Source organism: Leopardus geoffroyi, chromosome B1, assembly GCF_018350155.1.
Source record: "Leopardus geoffroyi isolate Oge1 chromosome B1, O.geoffroyi_Oge1_pat1.0, whole genome shotgun sequence".
Classification (NCBI taxonomy): domain Eukaryota; kingdom Metazoa; phylum Chordata; class Mammalia; order Carnivora; family Felidae; genus Leopardus; species Leopardus geoffroyi.
Window position 1 is genome coordinate 108,334,771 of NC_059327.1, and position 22,307 is coordinate 108,357,077.

At 32.9% G+C, this 22,307-nt stretch overlaps 1 protein-coding gene across 1 annotated transcript in view; it reads left to right on the forward strand.

Annotated features, from left to right (window-relative positions):
* The first annotated feature begins 2,152 nt into the window (after positions 1-2,152).
* The window catches only part of LOC123593421 (bifunctional heparan sulfate N-deacetylase/N-sulfotransferase 4), a 424,939-nt gene continuing 404,784 nt past the window's right edge, over positions 2,153-22,307 (forward strand). Inside the window, exon 1 of the mRNA XM_045469197.1 lies at positions 2,153-2,188. The gene's annotated coding sequence lies outside the window, so the exon portion shown is untranslated. The remainder of the gene's footprint in view (positions 2,189-22,307) is intronic.

A 22,307-nucleotide genomic window follows, 5' to 3' on the forward strand; every position in this document is an offset into this window, starting at 1 on the left:
GTGATAATATGAATTCTGGATTTCAAAAAGGTATTTCTGTTATACCTGTTACTATTTTTAAGTCCTAAGATAAAGATTTTTTTGCAGTATGCTTAAACAGAGATCTGTGAATCATGCGAACTTCAAGTGAACATTACAGTCAAGATTCTGTTACACAGAATAGGCAAAACACTTTTTTTTTTTTGAATGGGAAAATGTCCTACAGTGATGTCTACCATATCTCAGTGGTATGAAATGACAACTGATAAACAAAATATGTCTGTGTTAGTCATGGTAAGCATTATTAATTACTATTAAAAAAAGAAAAAAAAAAACAGTTCCAACATCTCAGTAACTTCACACAGTCAGAGATTATTTCTCACTCACCATGAAGTTCAATGGCAGTTGGACTTTGGGGGACTCTACTTCACAAGAATTTATTTAAAAAAGCAGTCTCCTCCCTTATGTGGCTTCCAAAAACCTTGGAAAAATCCACTAGATATCTGTATTTTGCCAACAAATGAGGAAGGTAAGAGAATTTGGGAAAGTATGTGAGAAATTTTACATGTCTAAGAATCAGCTCTGAATGCTGATTCTGATTCTTTCCCAAAATGCAGGGGAAAAAAAAAAATATCATAGAGGTTTCTTTTTCTGGATTTGGCAATGTTGTGGTAGTACTGAAACTTGTAATTAGTTGTGATTTCTTGTCTCATTCTAAATAAATCTTCATTTTAGTGCCTGCCCCAACCTAGCCCCTGCAAAAAAAAAGAGTCAGCCCTGGAACTGCTATCCACCACTTCCAACAGTGCATTGGCCACAACTCTGTCACACATGTCTCCAAGTAACAGCGGAAGAACTGAGAAAAGATGTCTAGCACAGTGCAAGGAGGAAGAGAATGCAGCTGTTATCCAACAACTGAGTAGACATCTCAGCAGAATCCTAGAAGGCAGAAACAGAAAAGTACAAAGAGCTATGGTAATAAACATGAAAAAAAAAATTTTAGTCTCGTTCTCTCTACTGCCATTCACCCTCACATTTTTTGCATCAAAGTGTTTTAAGTCATTTCCCCTTTGATAACATTCCAATGTCCCAACTTGTTTTCCCTTTCTTTCTTTCATAGCTTCCACAGAACATACAGAAAGACTCTTAAAACTGAAATTGCTCATGTGTCATAGAGCCCATACACTTAAAAAACAACTCAAAGGGGCGCCTGGGTGGCACAGTCAGTTAAGCAACCGACTTTGGCTCAGGTCATGATCTCATGATTCAAGAGATGGAGCCTTGTATAGGGTTCTCTGCTGTCAGTGGGAAGCCTGCTTCAGAGTCTCTGTCTCCCTGTCTGTCCTTCCTCTGCTTGTGTGCGCTCCCTCTTGCTCTCTCTCTCTCAAAAATAAATAAACATTAAAAAAAATTTTTTTTAAAGCAACTCAAGGTTTTCTCATTGTGATGCCAACTCTGGCTCATATGGTTGCTTTAGATTAGTAAGTGGATCAGAATCTAAGAACAAAAAAATGAAAGGAAAAGGGCAGATAACCTTTTTTAAAATTCTGTGACTCACTGTGTCTATAAAATAATGTTTATAAAAGACATATTGAAACCAGAAAGTAATGTATAGTTCCAAAAACAAAATTCTTAAAATAATTCCACAAAGGAGGTTTATTCTTTTGTTTTGTTTTTAAGAATGATGACTAGCTCTTAAAGCCTTGTGAGAGTCAGAGTTTCATCTGTATTTATCTTTTTTCAAAATACTCGTATTTAATCAAATTTTTGAAAGCAAATGTTTCAATCCTTTCAGAATGAGAGGTACTGCAGCAATTCTCACATACAGAAACTGATTTAAAAAATCGGTAGTCTGTGGTCTTATTTTATCAATGAGGAAAACAAATTATTTTATTAGAAGTAGAATAGCTCTGGAGAAATCGTTTACAAATGTTTCTGTATTTATGATGCAAAGTATAAAACCACTTTATGCAAAATAAATTTTAATAGAATTTGTATTTTACATCATTCATGTATTGCACATAGCAATGTGAAATTTAGAAGTAGCAGTTTGACAGGCAGATGGAGAAAGTGTTTATGTAGGACAGCATATGTAGGAGGCAGGAAACTCATGACTAAGAGCAAACCAGGAAGTGGTAATTTATATAACCCTGTACAAACCACTAAGTGTCAACAGACCTCTGAACAGTGAGCAATTGACATGTGCAAGGTAATTTTAAGATCTTTTCCATGTTTTCTTCTCTGATGATAAAACTTGATTGTTTTAATAGTGAGTAAATATATTCATTGCACATAACAACAAGGAAGCTGAAATACTTTATTATTTTTATTTGATGGTAATACTAAATTATAGCAACTTGGAAATTGTCTATGGTCCAGAGGGAGTCATTGCTTTTGGGTTTCATTTATAGTCAAAAGAAATTAAACCTACCAGGTCTAGCTTATAAAAACTAACAGATAATTGGACTCATTTCAAGAATAAGCTATTGAAAGCAGTTAGTATTAAGACTAAATTTTGAATTCTTAAAAAAAGTTATGCCTATGAATGCATATATATGTATTAAAATTATGGGAATGTCTTTGGATATTAACTATCCCCAATTATCATAAATATTTCTTTAATTGTTTTAATAACTCTACCTAAGGAATCAGAATAAAGGTCGATGCTCATTTTCAAGCCAAAACTAAGTACAAGGTCAGTTAGTTTGTTTTGGGGAAATAAATTACTAGATTAAAAATACAAAAGTATTTCTGTATATGACTCTGTATGAAAACAAATATTTTGTATTAACCAAGAAGTACTAACACCCTCCTCAACTTGAATAAACTTTAGATAGGTTTCCTCCTGACTACAGTCCCTGATTTCCCTCTTCTTACAGCATTTACTTTAGAAAACTTGTCACTGAAAATTATTCCTGTGCCTTACGAGATGTAAATCTTCTACAACCTAAAGATGTCTTTCTCAAGAACCTGGAAATCATCTTTTTGAAATGTAATGATAAAAAACACAGGGTCCATGGACCCTAACTTTGATGAGCCAATTAGCAAACACAGATGGCTTAATCACATGAACCAACTTCCATCCTATTGTACTCCAGTACATTTGCATTAGCTCACCCCATCCTTTAAAAATCCTTTCGCCTTTGATTTCAGTGGAGTTGAGTTCACTCTCTCTTCCCTATATAAAGTCTCTCTTGTTTAACTCTGATGCAATTTTTTTGACAGTTCATATAACATCCTCAAAAACGGTTCAGTATTAATGCATTATTCCCAGGTGCCCTTTCTGAGGCTTTCCCTCCCAAAATTAAAATATATCAATATACCACACCAATAATTGCTCTCTAAAATTTGGGGGAAAATGATAAAATAGATAACATATGGCAACTGCTATAGTTTGCGTTTTCAAACTATTCTGAAAAATTATTGAGGATAACTTTAAAAAAAAAATTTTTTTTAACGTTTATTTATTTTTGAGACAGAGAGAGACAGAGCATGAACAGGGGAGGGGCAGAGAGAGAGGGAGACACAGAATCTGAAACAGGCTCCAGGCTCTGAGCTGTCAGCACAGAGCCCGACGCGGGGCTTGAACTCACCGACCGTGAGATCATGACCTGAGCCGAAGTCCGACGTTTAACCGACCAAGCCACCCAGGCGCCCCGAGGATAACTTTAGATAGCTTGCCTTGTTATGTGTTTTTAAGAATCCCATACTGCAAATACTGTACATTAAAACCTACTTTTAATATCCCTATTGGCAAAAATCTCTAGAGAATGCTGAAATTATAATATTAATAATAAAAAAACTAAAATTCCAAATATATATAGTACTTGAGAAATAGAATTTTACTTAATAGAATTGTATTTAAGTGAAGAAGAAAAGATACAGTTTTACATAGTATCAGTAACTACACATCAAGATAAGAAAAGATATAAATGACAGCAAATTACTAAAATAGAGATAAAGCTAACAATGTCTGAAGAACCATCCAGCATGCAAGGAACCCAGAGCCACCAGATAGGACAGATGTAACTGAGTAATCCTTTCCCTACTTTTACATAAACTTTTATTTTGAACAAGTCTAAGCAAGTTTTTTCCCATAACTTTCTAAGTTTCTAGAAACACTATGAGATAAAAGAGTAATAAAAAGTAAAGGTTTTAGTAAATTAGGCATTGACTTTGTTTAATTATAAAGGATTCCAAAAAGAAAAGGAAATAAAATAACCATAAAGTCAATAGCTACTTAATTAAAAAAATGCTAGGAGAATTTTTTTTTTAATTTTTTGCATATAGTATTTTCTCAGGTTTTCTCATGATAAAAGCAGGAATAGTTCCTTGTTCTCGGCCACTAAGCATTGATTGCCAAGTGTTTGACAGACAAAGGGACCTGTTTCAGGAAGGCATAAAGAGGTAAAGAATAAGTAGGCTATTAACAGACATTCTCTGAGGCAAACATCATTCTAGGCAAATTCAACCTAAATCAGAAAAATTTGCAACCACAGGAAAACCAGCAAGAAAACACACATATCAAAACACAGTGCTCTGACATTACTGGGTAAGTAGAATGAATGAACTACTACTATAAACTGATGTAGATGGATCTCATAAGCATAATGCTGAGACAAAACAAACTCAAGAGTACATTTGTTCTAAACAGATGTGCAGCCATATTTTCAGCAAAAATATGTACAAGAATGTTCACAGCAGCACAATTTATAAGAATCAAAATCTGTAATCAACCAAATGTCCAGCCACATTAAAATGGATAAACAAATTGTGCTATATACGTGCAATGAAATACTACACAATAAAGGGAATATATTTATATTCAGATACATAATATGAAGTGGGAAAAGCCAGAGAGAAAAGAGTATATACTGCACGATTCAACAAGGGCAGAATTATTCTAACATGATAGAAATTAGGATAGTAGTCACCTTTGTGGGGGAAGCCCTAAACTGTGCAAGAGACAACTTCTATATTGTTAATACTGTTTTGTTTCTTGGTCTCTGTGCTGGTTACATGAGGTTTATTTTGAGAAAATCTGTTGAAATGAACTCTGATGATGTGTATACTTTATTTTTTCAACTTTAAATTCACTTTTAAAAAAAAAAGTACACCTTAAGTATGTAACACCTTTCCTTATTTAGCATAATTTTGTTATAATTTTAACTTGTAAAGAGATGTCTTTTCACAAAGACTTATGTGTTACACAAATAGGTTTAAAAATACAAATTAATTAGGGGTGCCTGGGTGGCTCAGTCAGGCACGACTGAGGAGCAACAACTCTTGGTTTTTGCTCAGGTGATAATCTCATAGTCACGGGATTGAGCCCCTCATTGGGCTCCATGGAGCCCGCTTAAGATTCTCTCTCTCTCTCTCTCTCTCTCTCTCTCTCTCTCTTTCTCTCTGCCTCTCCACCCTTCCCCACCACCCACATGCTCTCTCTCTCTCTCTCTCTCAAAAAAAAAAAAAAAATCAAATTAATCCAACTTTTATGGTTAAAGAAAAATTATTGTTCACTTGGCCTCTGTAATTTTTTAAAACATGATGACAAAAGATACAAAATAATAGAATTTTACAATGTATACTTCATCAGAAAAATATCTAAAGAAATTTTGAGATTGTCCCTTTAGTAACATATTCATTTGAATGCTATTATGGAATAATATATTTAAAAATCCTAACTATTGTTATCTTGTGCCATAGTTTAATAAGAATCATGAATATTACCTATTTTCTCTCTACAACATCTCTAGGCCATAAAGTTAAGCCCTGGGGCAAAGATTATATTTAATGACTGATACATTTAGAAAGGGCTGAAATGTACAAAGACCCACTATATAAGAAGAGTATCAAGGACTCCAAACAGTAACCATTAGTGCTGATTAACTTTAATTTTCAGAGCATTTATAGTCTTACCTAACATTTTTATTGAGCCCATTGAAAGGTGCAATGCCACTCATGAGTTTATTTTTTTAAGCAATTCTACTCATTAGTTTTATTTCTTTTGCATATATGTATACATAAAAATATGATTATCTACATCTATATCTATCCATTAATCAAGAGAGAGACAGAGAGAGACAGAGAGAGAAGTGTTAAAAAAATGAAAGTAAATGGAAGTCAATATATTAATTTCTCCCTTTTAAAACAAAAGAAGCAAGGGCACCTGGGTGGTTCAGTTGGTTTAAGCATCTGACTCTTGATTTCAGCTCAGGTCATTGTAATAGGTCAATTTATAAGATATCAGAAAGCTTATTGTATATAAGTTCGCCTTAAACTCACCTTTCATGAATAGTTGAGATAAAAGGCTTATGTAGTTCCCTATTAGGGTTATCAGTAATTACTAACCGCCCTATCTCACTTCTGTGACCTCACCTGCTTACTAAACAGATAACTTAGGATGCAAAACGCTCCCACACCCCCTCCACCAAGATCTGGCCTAGACAAGACCAACATGTAAAAAGTCACGTACTCACTGCCCTACAGCATCTCAGGTGTCTAACTATGATTGGTCATTTTAAACCCTCTTAGGACAAAGACATTCACAATTTATAGGTTCCCACCAAAACTAACGTCTTTATATCACAATATAATTGGCTACCATGAAATGCTGTCGATTGTAACTGGTTAACCAAATAATGATGTATTCTGACTTGCTAAAATCCATATAAGCCCACTGCTGCCTTTGTTCAGGGCCATTCTCTGCACTTTTCTCCTTAAGATAAGGAGATCAGGTTTGGCCTGGCCGTGAATAAAATCTTGCCTTGCTTCTATTCGGCGTCTGGTGGGTTTTTTTCAATATCACCCTGTTTCAGTTATGATCTCATGGTTCATGAGATTCAACCCTGTATCTGGTCTGTGCTGACAGTGCAGAGCCTTCCTGGGATTCTCTCTCTGCCCCTACCCCACTCATGCACACAAGTGCTCCCTGTCCCTCTCTCTCTCTCTAAGAAAAAAAAAAAAAAAAAAAAGAAAAGAAACAGCAATTCTAGTTTTATAGTTTAAAGACACAGACACAAATTACAACACATTGAATACACCTCAGATATTCATTGTACTTAGAAAACATAGAAGGAAATCAATTGGTATCTCCTAAAGTCTGATTGTTCTAAAGGCATGAATAGTTGCATTTCCAGGAGCAGGAGCCATAATTTTTTACCTTTAAAAATAAATTAGCCTCAGGGGTGCCTGGGTGGTTCAGTTGGTTAAGCACCCGACTCTCAATTTCAGCTCAGGTTATGACCTCATGGTTCATGAGATGGAGCCCTGAGTAGGGCTCTGCCCTGATACTATGGAGTAGGCTTTGGATTCTCTTTCTGTCTCTCTCTGTCCCTCCTCCCTCCCTCTCCCTCTCTTTCTCCTGCCTTCCTCCCTCTCAAATTAAATAAATAAACTTCAAATAAATAAAAAATAAAAATATGTTCGCAAAACCCTTTGAGAAAATGGTGTTAAAACCACATTAGTTATTTGCATTGGAAAATTTGCTAAAACTGCTAAGCCAATTTATGAGTAACAGTGAAAAATGCCACAGCACCCTGAAAAATCATTCTCTTATCATTCAATGTACAGTTCAGGTATTTGACCTTACCAAAATCATGGATACCAGGATATCATGACCACCAGCTGCCAGATGTTTTCATCTGCACTGGAAAGAATGTGAGCTTCATGGTAATAGCTTTTGAATAACCTGTTCTTAAAAAATATATATATTTTTTTAGTTTTTGAGTTTATTTATTTATGAGAGATAGAGACAGCACGAGTCGGGGAGGGGCAGAGAGAGATAGGGAGACACAACATCCTAAGGAGGCTCCAGGCTCTGAGCTATTAGCACAGCGCCTGATGCAGGGCTCAAACTCACAAACCATTAGATCGTGAACTGAGACAAAGTTGGATGCCTAACCAACTGAGCCACCCAGGTGCCCCTGAACATGTTCTTGAGAACTTTATCTTGCAGAATCTGTTTTCTGAATCCTTAAATCTGCAAGTGAAATATTAATACAATCCCCCATGGCTGAACATTTCTTTGAATATATAAAATGAATAGAAATTTTTCTAAGTTCCTTTGATTTTCCCATAATATTTTTGAAACAACATGCAACTGGAATCTAAACCTCTAAATAAGGAAATATCTAGTGGTGCAATGTTACATGCTAGTATATTTTCTTAGGTCAAGTCACTATTGTTTTAGTTAACAGATGCCAAAATGTATTCCAATTTGAAAAAATATACAGTTAATGGCACCTGATACAATATTTTTTATCTTCCCATAAAAACACATGAAGACAACCAAAAACAGGATACTTCAACAATTATGAATTTTCTTCTGTCAATTAACTTGTCAAAAAATAATAATTGGCTTTAATATTTATGAGAATTTGTTGATTTGAATCGCCAGGGGAAAGTATTTTGCAGAATAGAGCCATAAATGTTGTAGTTAAAATTGTATAGGGCCATGCTGCAGTTAGAGGCAGAAGGTAAAGTACTCTTAAAATATTTTCTAAACAAGGAATTAGTTTATCCCATATATTTGAACATAGGTCCTTGCATTTCTTTGTTGTTGCTATACCGTAGTGATACCCAGAAGGGCTCTGAAAATATCTTAATAAATACCACTGTTTGAAATTTTATATAACCAATGGAAGTACTTGCTCTTTTCCTCCCAAGACTACATGTTGAAACTTCCACCAGCAACTTGAGAAATTACACTTTCCTCCAATTCAGATTGAAAATGCCAAGAGGCTGGGGCGCCTGGGTGGCGCAGTCGGTTAAGCGTCCGACTTCAGCCAGGTCACGATCTCGCGGTCCGTGAGTTCGAGCCCCGCGTCAGGCTCTGGGCTGATGGCTCAGAGCCTGGAGCCTGTTTCCAATTCTGTGTCTCCCTCTCTCTCTGCCCCTCCCCTGTTCATGCTCTGTCTCTCTCTGTCCCAAAAATAAATAAACGTTGGAAAAAAAAAAATTAAAAAAAAAAAAAAAAAGAAAATGCCAAGAGGCTAAATCAGTTGTCAATTGAAAGCAGTGGCATTTCTTTATTCTTAGGTCAGTCAAGGTTCATGAATAATATCTGAAAATTGCAAATCAGTAAAAATGGAGTTAAGAAAAATGTGTAAAAAGGAATATTTGTCTTTATAATGTGTGTATGTCTCTATTGGCCTCAACATCATTTAGAGGAAGTATCCTACAGTGGCCTAAAATGTAAGTTTTGGAGATAATGCAGCTGAGATCAAAGTTTGAGTCTCTCTCCAACTGATGAGAGATTTGGTTTGCTAAACCTCAATTTTGTCATCTATATAATGAAAATATTTTCAATTAATACCATATAAGAAATAAATGGAATTAGTGCAAAACATTTAGTTCAATTCACATAGTTAGAAAATGGTAAATGTTAGCTATTATTATCACTATTAATAATAACAGAATCATAACAAAACTCCAATTTATAATATTGAAATTCATTTAGGGCTTGACAGGAATTTTCAGTTGTAAAATTATGATCTATATACCAAACAGCTTTCTTTTCCCCTCTGATACATTTCTCAATCATTGGACCCTACTCTTCAGTTAAGAAACATTTCAAGTTCTTTCAAAGATTATGTGTTTGTAGCGAAAAATAAATTATTTTTCCATTAAATCAAAATTTTAAAATATGTAATTTAAATTGAACATTTTTTCTTTCTCTGGAATTTGGAAGTGTGTACCATAAATTCTCAATATGATTAAAAATAAGCCACAATAATAAGACCTAGGACCTAGACAGAAGGAAAACCATTCACCATAGAGGTTAGTAAAGGAAAGAAGACAGAAAAGCATGAGCAGTAGACAAGAAGGTAGTTTTTCATATGTCTGAGCCTTAGGGGAAAAGTATGTGAAATTTCTATTTTGTTCAAAGGACAGAATCATGTCTCATATCCTTTGAAAATATCTGAAATAAACATCTGATATTTTTTAAAGTTATGATATACTTAGCTAATACAATAATAGCAGAGTATGTTGCTCACAAACTCCTGTATTTCAGGTTCTGCCATTCTCCATTCCAAAAAGGACTCAGCTATCTTTCATATAAATTTCCATTGAGGCATTAATAAATCCTATCAGCACATCATCATAAATCTGCCTGTAAAAAAGCAGCAGGAGGGTTCCTAGTAGGCTCAATCGGTTAAGTGGCCAACTCTTGATTTCGGCTCAGGTAGTGATCTCACAGTTCATGAGTTCAAGCCCTGCCTTGCCTCAGGCTCTGTGCTGACAGCTTGGAGCCTGCTTCAGATTCTCTCTCTCCCTCTCTCTCTCTCTTTCTCTCTGCCCCTCCCCCACTGTGAGTTCTCGCTAGCTCTCGCTCGCTCTCTCTCAAAATAAATAAACTTGGAAAAAAAAAAAAAAAGAAAGCAGCAGGACTTCAGAAAAATTTGCTTATCCACTCTTCTATCCTGAAACATCATCGTTAATGAGGATATGACTTATCCTTCATCCTACATTTAAAAAATAAATTGTAAATATCACTATCACAAAAAAGAGACAAAGAGGAAGGAAGGAGAAAGATTTGGCAAAACTGAAGAAATAGCATTTGCCTATTTAGTTAAATATTATTCACTAAATTATATAATCTTAAAATAGATAATGTATTCTTTTTAAGGTGGCAAATAAAAATACCAAAATGTAGATTTACATTGTACACAGAGTTGGATCTTGTGTTTACTAACTACAATAGTAGGAAAGTTACTTAAACTCCCTGAACTTCATTTGTCTCATAACTAAAACAGTTTATATATACTTGCAAAGTTTTCTGTAAGAATTAAATTGTATAGCAAATGAAAATTATATTGTAGGTGGCCAATGAACTGTAGCTATAATCTAGAATTCTACAATCACAAGTATTGATCATAGTTTTAACGTCTTTCTAAACAAACAAAATGGTTTCTTATTGAATTTCCATGCTTCCCTAAAAGATTGATTACCAAAATAGTGTACCATTACAGTTATTTTTGTTACTGAAAATGAGAGTTTGTTTTCATAACTTCTTCCCTCCATTAGATACAATAACTTTATAAATGTTTCATTATTATTTACATAATCCAGTGATTTAGTATGCATCCAGAATTTTCTATACTGCTGATTAGGAAACTAAGAAACAGAGATTTGATATGAGAGTTTTGTTTTCTTCTGCCAAAATTATTCCCAGATCTCAAGTTAAATGGGTAAGAAGAAATACTACTTGTTCATCTCACTAGAAAAGCATTCAATGAAGATAGGAATGTGCCATTGATTTGGAAATATATAATAATAAACATTTTAGGTGAGGGTCTGAAAGGGAAGAAAAAAAAATAAAATTCTAAAATAGCCCCAAATCAATTCTACGTAAATCAATCAAAGGCTGAAGAAAACTGTTCCCTGTACTGCAGAAGAGACAATTTGAAGATTAGAAAAACAAAAACAAAAAATAAATAATAAATAAATAAATAAATAAAAATCTTTACAAATATACTCTAGAAACAAAGACAATTAAATAAAAGAAGGTAATGATTAGACACTGCTATAAAGCCTAAAGAGGCAAAGGTAGATCAAACAAACCTTCAAAGGGAGAGTATAAAATATAGATATGTTTATAAAATAAAAGTATAAATATATTTTTGTTAGAACAATTAATTATATTGTTCTATCCTACTTCCTTTATTGATTTCCCTGTAGCTTGTTCTCATTCCTTAATGAATTTAAGTTTCTTTCTCTTAGGAAAAGCAAGAAAAGAAAACACAGATACCAGTTTAGAGGGTACTACAAGGATTTTGATTCTGGGACAAGATGAACTAGATGCATTTCTCTCTATTCCTCCAGTATCCTACAGATACTAACCCTAAGTGTTATATATAAAGCAAACATAAGAAGGCTTTAAAAGGTGGCAAGAAGAAAGAAGACTAGCTAGGGAACTCAGCATTGAGGAGCAACATGGTTGTAAGTCTTCTCAGTTTTCTTTTTACCTGATAAGCCCAGACTTGATGCTAGAGAAGCCAATATCCTGAAAAATCCCAGAAAAAAAAAATAATAATTCAAGAAAAGGCTCTCTATTTATTTTTTAAAGGAACCTCCATATTGTTTCCATTGCAGCTTATCTAGTAATCCTACTTCTGGGTATTTATCCAAAAAAACTGAAATCAGGATTTTGAAGAGAGATTTACATTCCCAAGTCCACTGCAGCACTATTCACAAGAGCCAAGATGTGTAAATAACCTAAATGTCCACTGACAGATGAATGGATAAATAAAATGATATTTATATTTATATAAATATCATTCTGCCTTCAAAAGAGACAAATTTTGCAATATGCAACAACATGCATGTATCTGGAATACACTATTCCAAGTGAAATAAACTTGTCACAGAAAGGCAAACATTTCATCATTTCACTTATATGAGTTGTCTAAAATAGTCAAACACATAAAACAGACAGCGGTATAGTGGTTGCCAGGAGTGGGGCAGGAGAGGCGGGGATGGGGAATTGGTAATGGGCATAAACTTTGAGTTAAACAAGATGAGTAAGTTCTGGAGATCTACACTGGCATTGTAACTATATTGCACACTTAAAATTTTGTTAAGAGGACAGATTAAAAAAAAAAAAAAAAAGAGGGGCACCTGGGTAGCTCAATCAGTTAACATGTCCAACTCTAGATTTCAGCTCAGGTTATAATTTCAGAGTCATGAGACTGGGCCCCACATTGGGATCCACACTGAGAATGGAGCCTGCTTACGATTCTTTGATTCTCTCTCTCCTCCCTCTCTGCCTTCCCTCCTCCCAACCTCCCTCCCTTCTTCTCTCAAAAAAAAAAAAAAAAAAAAAAGAGGGCAGATTTCATGTTAAGTGGTCTTGCCACAACAAATTTTTTAATTAAGTATAAAATTTAAAGAGCTAAAGAAAATTCTTCTCTCTATAGAAAAGGACCAGGAAAAGGTAAATTAGCAAGACAAAAATCTTTTAAATTATCATCCTACTTCAACCACATATCTTAGAGAAAAGAGTGACCTCACTCACCTTCAATGAAGTCAGCTGAAGCCTTTCAGCAAAGGTCCTTACTGAGGTGATGATAAAAGTCAGAAAAACCCAGCTGGATACCTGAGACTTCATTCCATCAGACAGGAAAGAGGCTATCCCACACAGTGCTGATGGCAGCCATATGGAAGCAGGAACAAGGTGTCCCTCTTCTCCAAGCCAGGATGGTATGAATGGAGAATAGCGGAGAGTTTGAAGTTCAATCCCACCCATCAGTATTGAGACTTCCTACCAATTTCCTCCTGAAATGCCAACAGAGGCTGAGTGGGAAACTTTGACTTTTATTCCCGCAAAATAGTGATGAAGCACCATCTTCTTTACCCTATCAGAGTAGTGCCAGTAAAGACTTACTGAAACAGAAAATTTAAATAAGATCCAGAGCCTCACAACAAAGTACCTCAAATATTCAGTGTATGATTGAAAAGCACTTGGGTTGTTTTTGTTTTTTGTTTTTGTTTTGTTTTTTGTTTTTTTGCTTGTTTGTTTGTTTTTGAGAGAGAGGGCATGCCAGTTAGGGAGAGGGGCAGAGGAAGAGAGAGAGGGAATCCCAAGGAGGCTCCACACTTAGCACTACGCTCAACACAGGAGCTAGATCCTAGGGTCCTGGGATCATGACCTGAGCCAAAACCAAGAATAAGATGCTCAACCAACTAAGCCACCCATGCACAATGAAAAGCACTCATCTTAACAATAATCAGGAAACCTTGTCTTGAATGATTAAAGATAATAAATAACAATGAGGTGACAGAAATGTTGGACATTAAACTGGTCATCTTAAAAATAATCCACCAGGCCATTTTGAATACACTTATATTAAAAAAATAAAGTCCCCACAATTAAATAGAATATTTCAGCAAAAGGAAAAAGATCTAAAAAAGAGCCAAGTAGAAATCTAGAAGTAAAAAATACAATGCCTCCACCCCCCCCAAAAAAAAAATTCACAGGATAGGCTCAACAGTAGGATGAAGATTACAGAGGAAAGAATCATTAAACTTGAAAGCAGAACAGTAGCAATTATACAATATTAACAACACAAAGACAGAAATCTGAGAATAAATGAGTAGGGCTTCAGGACCTGTGAGACTATATATAACAAAAGCTCTAACATTTGTAACAACAAAGCCCCAGAAGGAAAAAGATTAAGAGTATGAGGCTCAGAAAGGATTTGAAGTAAAAATGACTATTTACCAAATTTGGCAAAAGACATAAACCTACAGGTTAAAGAAGCTGAAGGAATCCAAAGCAAGATAAAAAAAAGAAATTCATGCTAAGATACAATAATGAAATAAGGAAGTCTATACATATCCTGAAAATGTCAAAAGAAACATAAGGTAATACTATAAAATAATTCTATATACATAAATTTGACAACTTAAATGAAACGGAAGACTTAATATAGTAGACACTTCTCCCCTAAATGACATATTTTAACACAATTTCAATAAAAATTTCAGCGTATTTGCATATACTAGCAAGTTTACTCTAAATTTATATGAAACACAAAGGAACTAAAATAGCTAAACAATTTTTTAAAAGAAAAAAGCAGAAGTAATCATTAAATCTAATTTCAAGACTTATTACATAGCTACAGTAAGCAAGACTATGGTATTATCAAAAGGATTGATGCATGAAATTAATAAAAGAGACTAGAGAGAACTCTGACCTTGGAATACTACTTAGCAATAAAAAGGATCAAACTATTAAAACATACAGTTTATATAGAACTCAAAGTTACAATTCTCAGTTTGTTCACTTAAGACCAATCTGCAAAGTTCACATACTGTCTAGGGATGGAAACCACATTCATAATTGTGAAGGGCTAGGTATGATGAGTGTGACTATAAAGGATTAGCACAAAAGATCTTTGTGGTAATGGAATAGTTCTGTGTCTGCTAATATATAACTCTTCTGAATATTTATATAGACATGTGATAAAATTGCACAGAACTATACACACATATGTACCAATGACAATTTCCTGGTTTTGACGTACTATGGTTATGTCAGATGTAACCAGTGAGGGAAATTGTGAGGGTACATGTACATAAGATCTCTTTGTACTATTGTTGCAATTTCCTGGTATCTATAACTTTTTCAAAATAAAAACTAGGAAATTTTCCCCTCACAAACTACTGAGCTTTTTTCAATTATTTAAGTAAAAGTTTTGAAATTTCTGAATTTTTCTAAGAGAAATACATTTTCTTCACTGAAGGCTAAATACCAACACAAACATTTTTCTATTCTATAACGTAATATGACTTACTACTCTCCAATCAGAATTTAAAACTGTGAGTTAAGAACCAAGGTTCTGTATTTGCTTTGAATTAAGAAGGAAACACTGACATTATTTTTCTTAGTCAACCTTACACACTGGTAAAGACTTTAGGGATTCGTGCCTTAAATACAAATTTCACAAAAGAAGGCACCTAGGGTGAGAAAACAGTTACTGTTTTCTTTTTAAATTTATTTTGACACCAGATGGTACTCCAATCATTTTAAATTTATTGAGATTTATTTTATGGCCAAGCATTTGTAGAGAATGTCCATTTTGTATTTGTATGGTTCTATAATTATCAATTAGGTCAAGGTAGTTGATAATGTTGTCCAGGTTATCTATGTATTTATTATTGCTTTATTTATATTTATAATTTATAAATAAATTTATAATTTATGGAAAAATATATTTATTTATATCCTATTGTCTAATTTTTCTCTCAATTGTTGAGATGTTAATTTTTTTAACATGATTTTTGAATGGCTATTGTTCCCTTTAATTATGCTAATTTTTGTTTCTTGTAATTTTAAGGTCTATTAGTAGGAAAACTTATGTTATAATTGTTTGTCTCCCTAAAGAATTAACTCTCTCATTATAATGAAGTGTTCCTCTTAATCTGGTAATAACTTTTCTCTTGACATCTATATCATATTAATAGAGCCATGCCTGCCTTTTCATGCTTTCCATGTTTATGGCAAATTATGTTCCCATCTATGTACATTCAAACTATCTGAAGGTTTCCACTTAAAGTGCATATTTTGTACAGAGCTGAGCTTATAACTGAGTCTTACTTTTTTATATGCCAACAATATCTGACTTTTCATTAGAATGTTTACTCCATTAACACAATACATTTATTGATATGTTTAGATTCATGTTTACTACTTAAGAAAATTTATTTTCATATTACCCACTTTGCATTTTGTTCCTTTACTCTTGCTTTCCTGTTTTTTGTTTTTTGGTTTTTTTTTTTTTTTTTGGATTATTTTTAAGCAATTATTTGAATAGTTTATCATTGTTTTAATCAATATGCTAATTCATGATAAACTAGAGTAAGTCAAACAACTATATATCAGGCACCACTAATTTCAAATAGGATTAAGTTTACTCATTCATTCTTTTGGAAAGCATTTCATATGTTTTCATATTCCTGGGAATAATTGATACGATTTTTGCATTTCATTGTAGTATAAATTTAATTCAAATTCCCATTAAGTTTCCCCTTTCTAATATCATGTCACGTGTCTGCCAGTCAAATACTTGATTTTTTGGCAAAAGCTGTATAAGTGAACATTTTGGGCACTGGCTCCACACCAACTGGATTCAAATTCTGGCTCTATAATTAACTAGCTTTATTGTATGTTGTTACTTCATCACGTTTTTTGGTCTCGGTTTCCTTCTCAGATTTACAGACCAGAGTATAGTTGCAGAAAACATAATCCATTCAAGATTTAAGAAAAAGAAAAAAGACTTAAGAAGAAAGCAACTTATGATAGGGTTTTAAGTGACATAAAGAAGTGTTCAGGAACTGGAGAGCTTAGTTTGGCCTATCAGGAAAGCCCTTGAAGACACACTGTGAAGCTGGCTTGGTAAGGGAGCTAGCCATTGTGGCTAGCTTGGCAACATTCAATCTAGGGACTATGTAGACACTAGAGCCATTGTAACAGAGCTTTCAAAGAAGAAAATTTAAATATCTTGCTTAACAGTTTCAAGAGAGCCATGCAGCTGCCACTTTTAAGTGGTCACTTTTAACTTCCAGGTTTCACATGGTTATGTGTATTTGGTATAAGCTGTGTTACATACAAAGTCTAACTGCAAGGAAATCTTTATAATTTATACTTCACATTTTCAGCCTTTCATTTATAGTAATTCAAGCTAAAATAAAGTGATAAAGAGGTATTAAGAGAGTCAATTTGCCATATCTCTTTCCTCTGTAAACTGGCCATAATAACTACTAATTACCTCCTACAGTTGTTTAATGACATTAAATACCCTAATGTAGGTAACATACATGGTACATTGCCCAGCACATTGTTGTTGATGCGGGGGCAGGGGGAGTCTTTTCCTTTTAAATTCAAGAGATGGTATGTTTCTTATTCCTGCTTGGGTTGCACATAATTTTCAAAGACAAAAAATAGTTTTATTCTTAAAACTATAAAGATATATTAAAGCCTAAGATAAAGATTATACTTTTAAAAATCAAGTAGATTCATTGTAGGCTTAATTTCTTGGATAGAAACATCATTTATCTATATAGCTTTACTCTGGGAACCCTTTGGTAGAAATTCTCATCTTATTACAGAGATTAAGAATGAAATATTATGAGTCCTAATCCAATACTTTGACAAGAGCTAAGAGCTACAGAAAGTAATAAATAATTGTCATTTTTATGATATCATTGTAGGATCAGGATTCACTGAAATATACAGTTGTAGAATGCAGAGTGTTCTCATTAATAGTCAAAACTAATTGACTATTAATGTATTAATAAATGTAGCTTTTGTTTGGTCTTGAATGGCAGGGGCAGCTCTCAATTCTATGGGATCAAGTGTACATTTTGTATCTGATTTTAAATAGACTGTAAAACACTGTAAAATATCAAATTAGTTTTAATCTTTTGGATGTAGAAGTTAATGTATACAATATTACATCTTAAGGTATCACTGAAATCATACTTATATTCCATAAGACATGAATTTTGATAAAAAATATAAATAGAAATGAAACCATAAACTTTATCTACACACTATTTAACCAAAGTGATTTATGATGGCAGATTTCTCTATTGTATAAATATTCTCCAAGGCATTAGCTATTAATTCAGTAGTTTATTTCATTAAAACAAATATATTCAATTCAAATCAGCTTTATTTACTAAGTAAAAGAAAAGAAAGTTCTTAATTTCATGGGCTCAGAATTTCAATTGTATAATATAATATAGCTGTGAAAAAAGAACTGGAATTCTTAAGTTTTTACCCCTACCCATACTAACATGATAGCTCAATTACTAAACTGGCCATATAACTTTATTGATGAAAATATATACATAAGTATCCACTAACTAAAATATCAATTAACTTTAACAGTATACAGGTGAATTTAAGCAGTTTGCAAAACTTCAATGTATCAACTCCTTGACTAAAAGGGAATTTTGAAGGTAGAAAATACAACATTTGGGGTTAGATACTCAAAGCGATCCTTGTGCTACAAATTATGCACAAAATGGTCCTTGTATATTTAGGCTCACAGGAAAGAAGAGAAATCTCCATGGGTCCAATAAGAAGTGGTCGGAGAATATTGAGCAATAAGTACATATAAGAGGGAGGGCTGCTCTAAAGATGCTGCTGGCAGCAAGTAGAGGAGCTATATATCAAACATCACATAGGACCTCACAAAGAAGCAAGAGCAAATCTCCTGAGGAAGAGAGAGTCTCATCCACTTAGGCCTCCAGATTTCCCAGAGTTTGAGATTTGTTGGGCTCAATATCAAGAATCAGCTCACATACAATCAAGCAAAATGTCATCATGAGAATTAGGCCAACAAAAAACATATTTAGACTACTCAATACTTTGGATATTAAAGTTTTCTAAATGTGTATGTATATATATTCCTATAAGTAGATGCTTAAAGTACAAAAAATCAGATTACAAAAATGAGTAATCAATAGGCCTATTTGAAAAAGAGACAAATAGAAGGTTTTTAAGTAAATATATGTAACTATTGAAAAAACACTCAAAATATGGATTAAAGAGCAAAGTAGATATAGCTGAAAGAGGACAATTCAATTGAAAGAAAATTGATGAATTTACTCAAAGTGGAACTAGACAAAGATATTAAAAAAAAAAAGAAGAGGTTTAAAGTACAGACAATAAGTTCTAACATATATCTAGGTAGAGACTTGAGACTTGATTGAAAGAAAGTATTTGAGAGATAAAGAATAAAATTATTCAGAACCGATGAAAGACCTAAATGCATAGGTACAAGAAACATAATACATATCAAATGATTAAAAGAAATATACACAAATCATGAATTCAAAGAAGATGAATCAAAAAAATTTTAATATAACATCTGAAAGGGTATCTTAAAGCCAGAAAAAGATAATTTCTTTAAAAGAACAGTAATTAATCATTAGGCAGACTCATTAATTTTAAATAAGAAGGTTAAAAGGCATTGAAATAGAATATTTAAAATGCTGACAGGTTAAAGTATTAAAAATTTAGAATTCTGAATCCCCACACCTACCAAGAATGTGAATGAAATAAAATACTTTGAAATAAAGAAAAATGATAGTAGGGGCACCTGGGTGGCTTAGTCAGTTAAGTGTCTAATTTTGATGTCAACTGAGGCCATTACCTCATGGTTTCTGAAACTGAACTCCAGTGGGGCTTCATACTGAGAGTGCAGAGCCTGCTTGGGATTCTCTCTTTCCTCTCTCTGCTCCTCCCCTACTTGCATGTGTGCTATCTCTCAAAATAAATAACATTTAAAAAAGAAAAGAAATGGATAGAAAAGGAAGAAAAGAAAAGAAAAGAAAAGAAAAGAAAAGAAAAGTTATAGTATACCAAAAATAGACCTAAATTAAAGGGAGTACTAAAAATATATACTTCAGGAAGAAGGAAATGATGCCAGTAGGGAGAAAAAGTTAATAAACAGAAGTAAATCTAACTAAACATTCTCTGTATAAAAATAATAATAATTATTTTGGGGGAGTTAAAGATAAAAAATCTTAAAACCAAAAGGGCATAAAATTTCATAAGGAATGAAAATAAGGTAGAGGGCTCCAAGGTCCTTATTATTTTTCAGAAAGGTATTAAAATATATATTCTCCACTTTAGTAAACGTAACTTCCAAATAATAACCTACATAAAGAAAGACATATTAAGTTCTGTTTCCAAAGAAATAGAAAGACATAGAATACAAAGAATAGAATGAAAGGTATAAATGTAAAAAACAAACATAAATTTTTTTGTCAAGGCTAGAAAGTCAATGGAAACATAGTGAAACTGAACAGTGGCAAAATGCCAAAGTGGATTTCAAAAGGACAAATAATCTTAGATAAATTTTCATAAAAAAGAAAAAGGTTTTCAAATTGGAATTTTAAAATTAGGGGTTTCATGTTTATGGGATGTTCCTAAAATAAGGAAAAGAAAACACTGGAAGAAAAAAAATGAAAGAACACATATAGGAAAATACTAACAACAGTAAAGTTGATATTAACACTGCTAATGTTATATAACATAACATCAAGAAAAAGTAGCTTTAAGCACATAATGATTAAAGATTCACCTCATCAAGAAAATAGAACTATTTAAACTTGTATTTCTTAGTAAAATAGTCTTATGATGTACATAATAATATGCAGAACAGGGAGAAATGGACAAATTCACCATTTAATAGAAAATTTTAACAGGATCTTTTCAATTAATGAAAAATGAAGATAAAAAAAATTAGGAAAGAAACACCTGGTAAGGAAATGAGTAATTATGATTTGTTGGACCTAAAGAACCTTGCACCTAACAATGAGAAAAAAACAACGTTGTAGCACACATGGGCCATCTATAAAAACTCACTCCATACTTGGCACTAAAACCAGTCTATAAATGTTCAAAAATCATTATCACACAGAACACTTACTCTACTTGCAATACAATTAGATTAGAAGTCAATAATGACAATATAAGCAAAGAAAACAACTTTCCACTTTGAATTTTAAAAACATATTTGTAACTACCTCTAGTTTCAAAAAGACATTAAAACAAAACAAAGCTATACATTGAAACATTGAAACTATACATTTACATCAAGTAAAATAGTAGTAAGAAGGGGAATTTATAGCTTAAAAACTATATATTAGAGAACAGAGATGTTAAAGCTAAATAAGCTAATGATCTATTTAAGTGGTTTTAAAGAATGCTAGAATAAACCCAAAGAAAGTGATGATAAAGTAAAGGTACTTTCTATTATCAGTGATAAACAAAGATAAAATAGAAGTCTGAAAAAGCAAATCAGTTTTCTAAGATAATAATTAAACAGCTGAATTTCTGATGTTTAATAAAATATGAGCAAGCTAGAAGAAACAAAAAAAGTAGCCTAACTATAGACAAAGCAGATATTAGTCAACTGAAATTGAGTTATGTTGTAATAACAAATAATATTAAATCTCACTAGCTTGCTACAGCAAAGAATCATTATTGTTTTGGTTAAATTCCTCATAGTAAACTATGTTTATTCATTCTAAACCCTTTTGTTCCGGAACTTGCTAGTTTTATAGCTATGGAATTAAAAAGTGTTGTGATCTCCTGCTAGCTCTTAAAATTGTTTGTCACACATTATATATTTTCTTCTTCAACTGACCAAAGTAGATCACAAGGCCAACCCTGTTGTCAACTAGGCCAGGAAATATATATCATATCATATCATATCATATAATTAATATAATATAATGGAAGGTAAGGTAAGTTAGCATTTCTATATCCATTATAATATATGTGGAATGTCATTCCTCCAGGGAATGGTTGTATAAAGAGGAAACTGGTAGGAAATAGGAGCAAATATTTTGAACAATTATTACCAGCTAACAAAATAGATAATACTATGAAAAATTATATGAAAAGTAATTTTAAAATATAGGTGAAATATATGTATTCTGATAATATGTAATTTAACAAAACTGATTAGGTGAGAAATAAGTCAGGCTTTTTACATGTGATATCATAGCCTAGCTTCAAAAATGAGGTTTTTATTTTGTTCTCCCCTATGAGCAAGTTTCTGTTCCATACAACAGTGCCTTTTATTCTTCTGTTTAATCTATGATTTAGCTCCCTGCTCAGATACCTACACTGGGATTCGTAAAAAAGAAAAAAAAAAAAAAAAGCCCATTTTCTGTTGGTGTTTCCTAAATGCCTATTCCTCAAAGGCTATGAAAACAACAGTAACATAAAGGTAAAAAACATTTAAAAAGAAGTTAACTGATGGAGGTTAAGGGCAGTCCCAAGGGATGGTCTTGTTTGACTT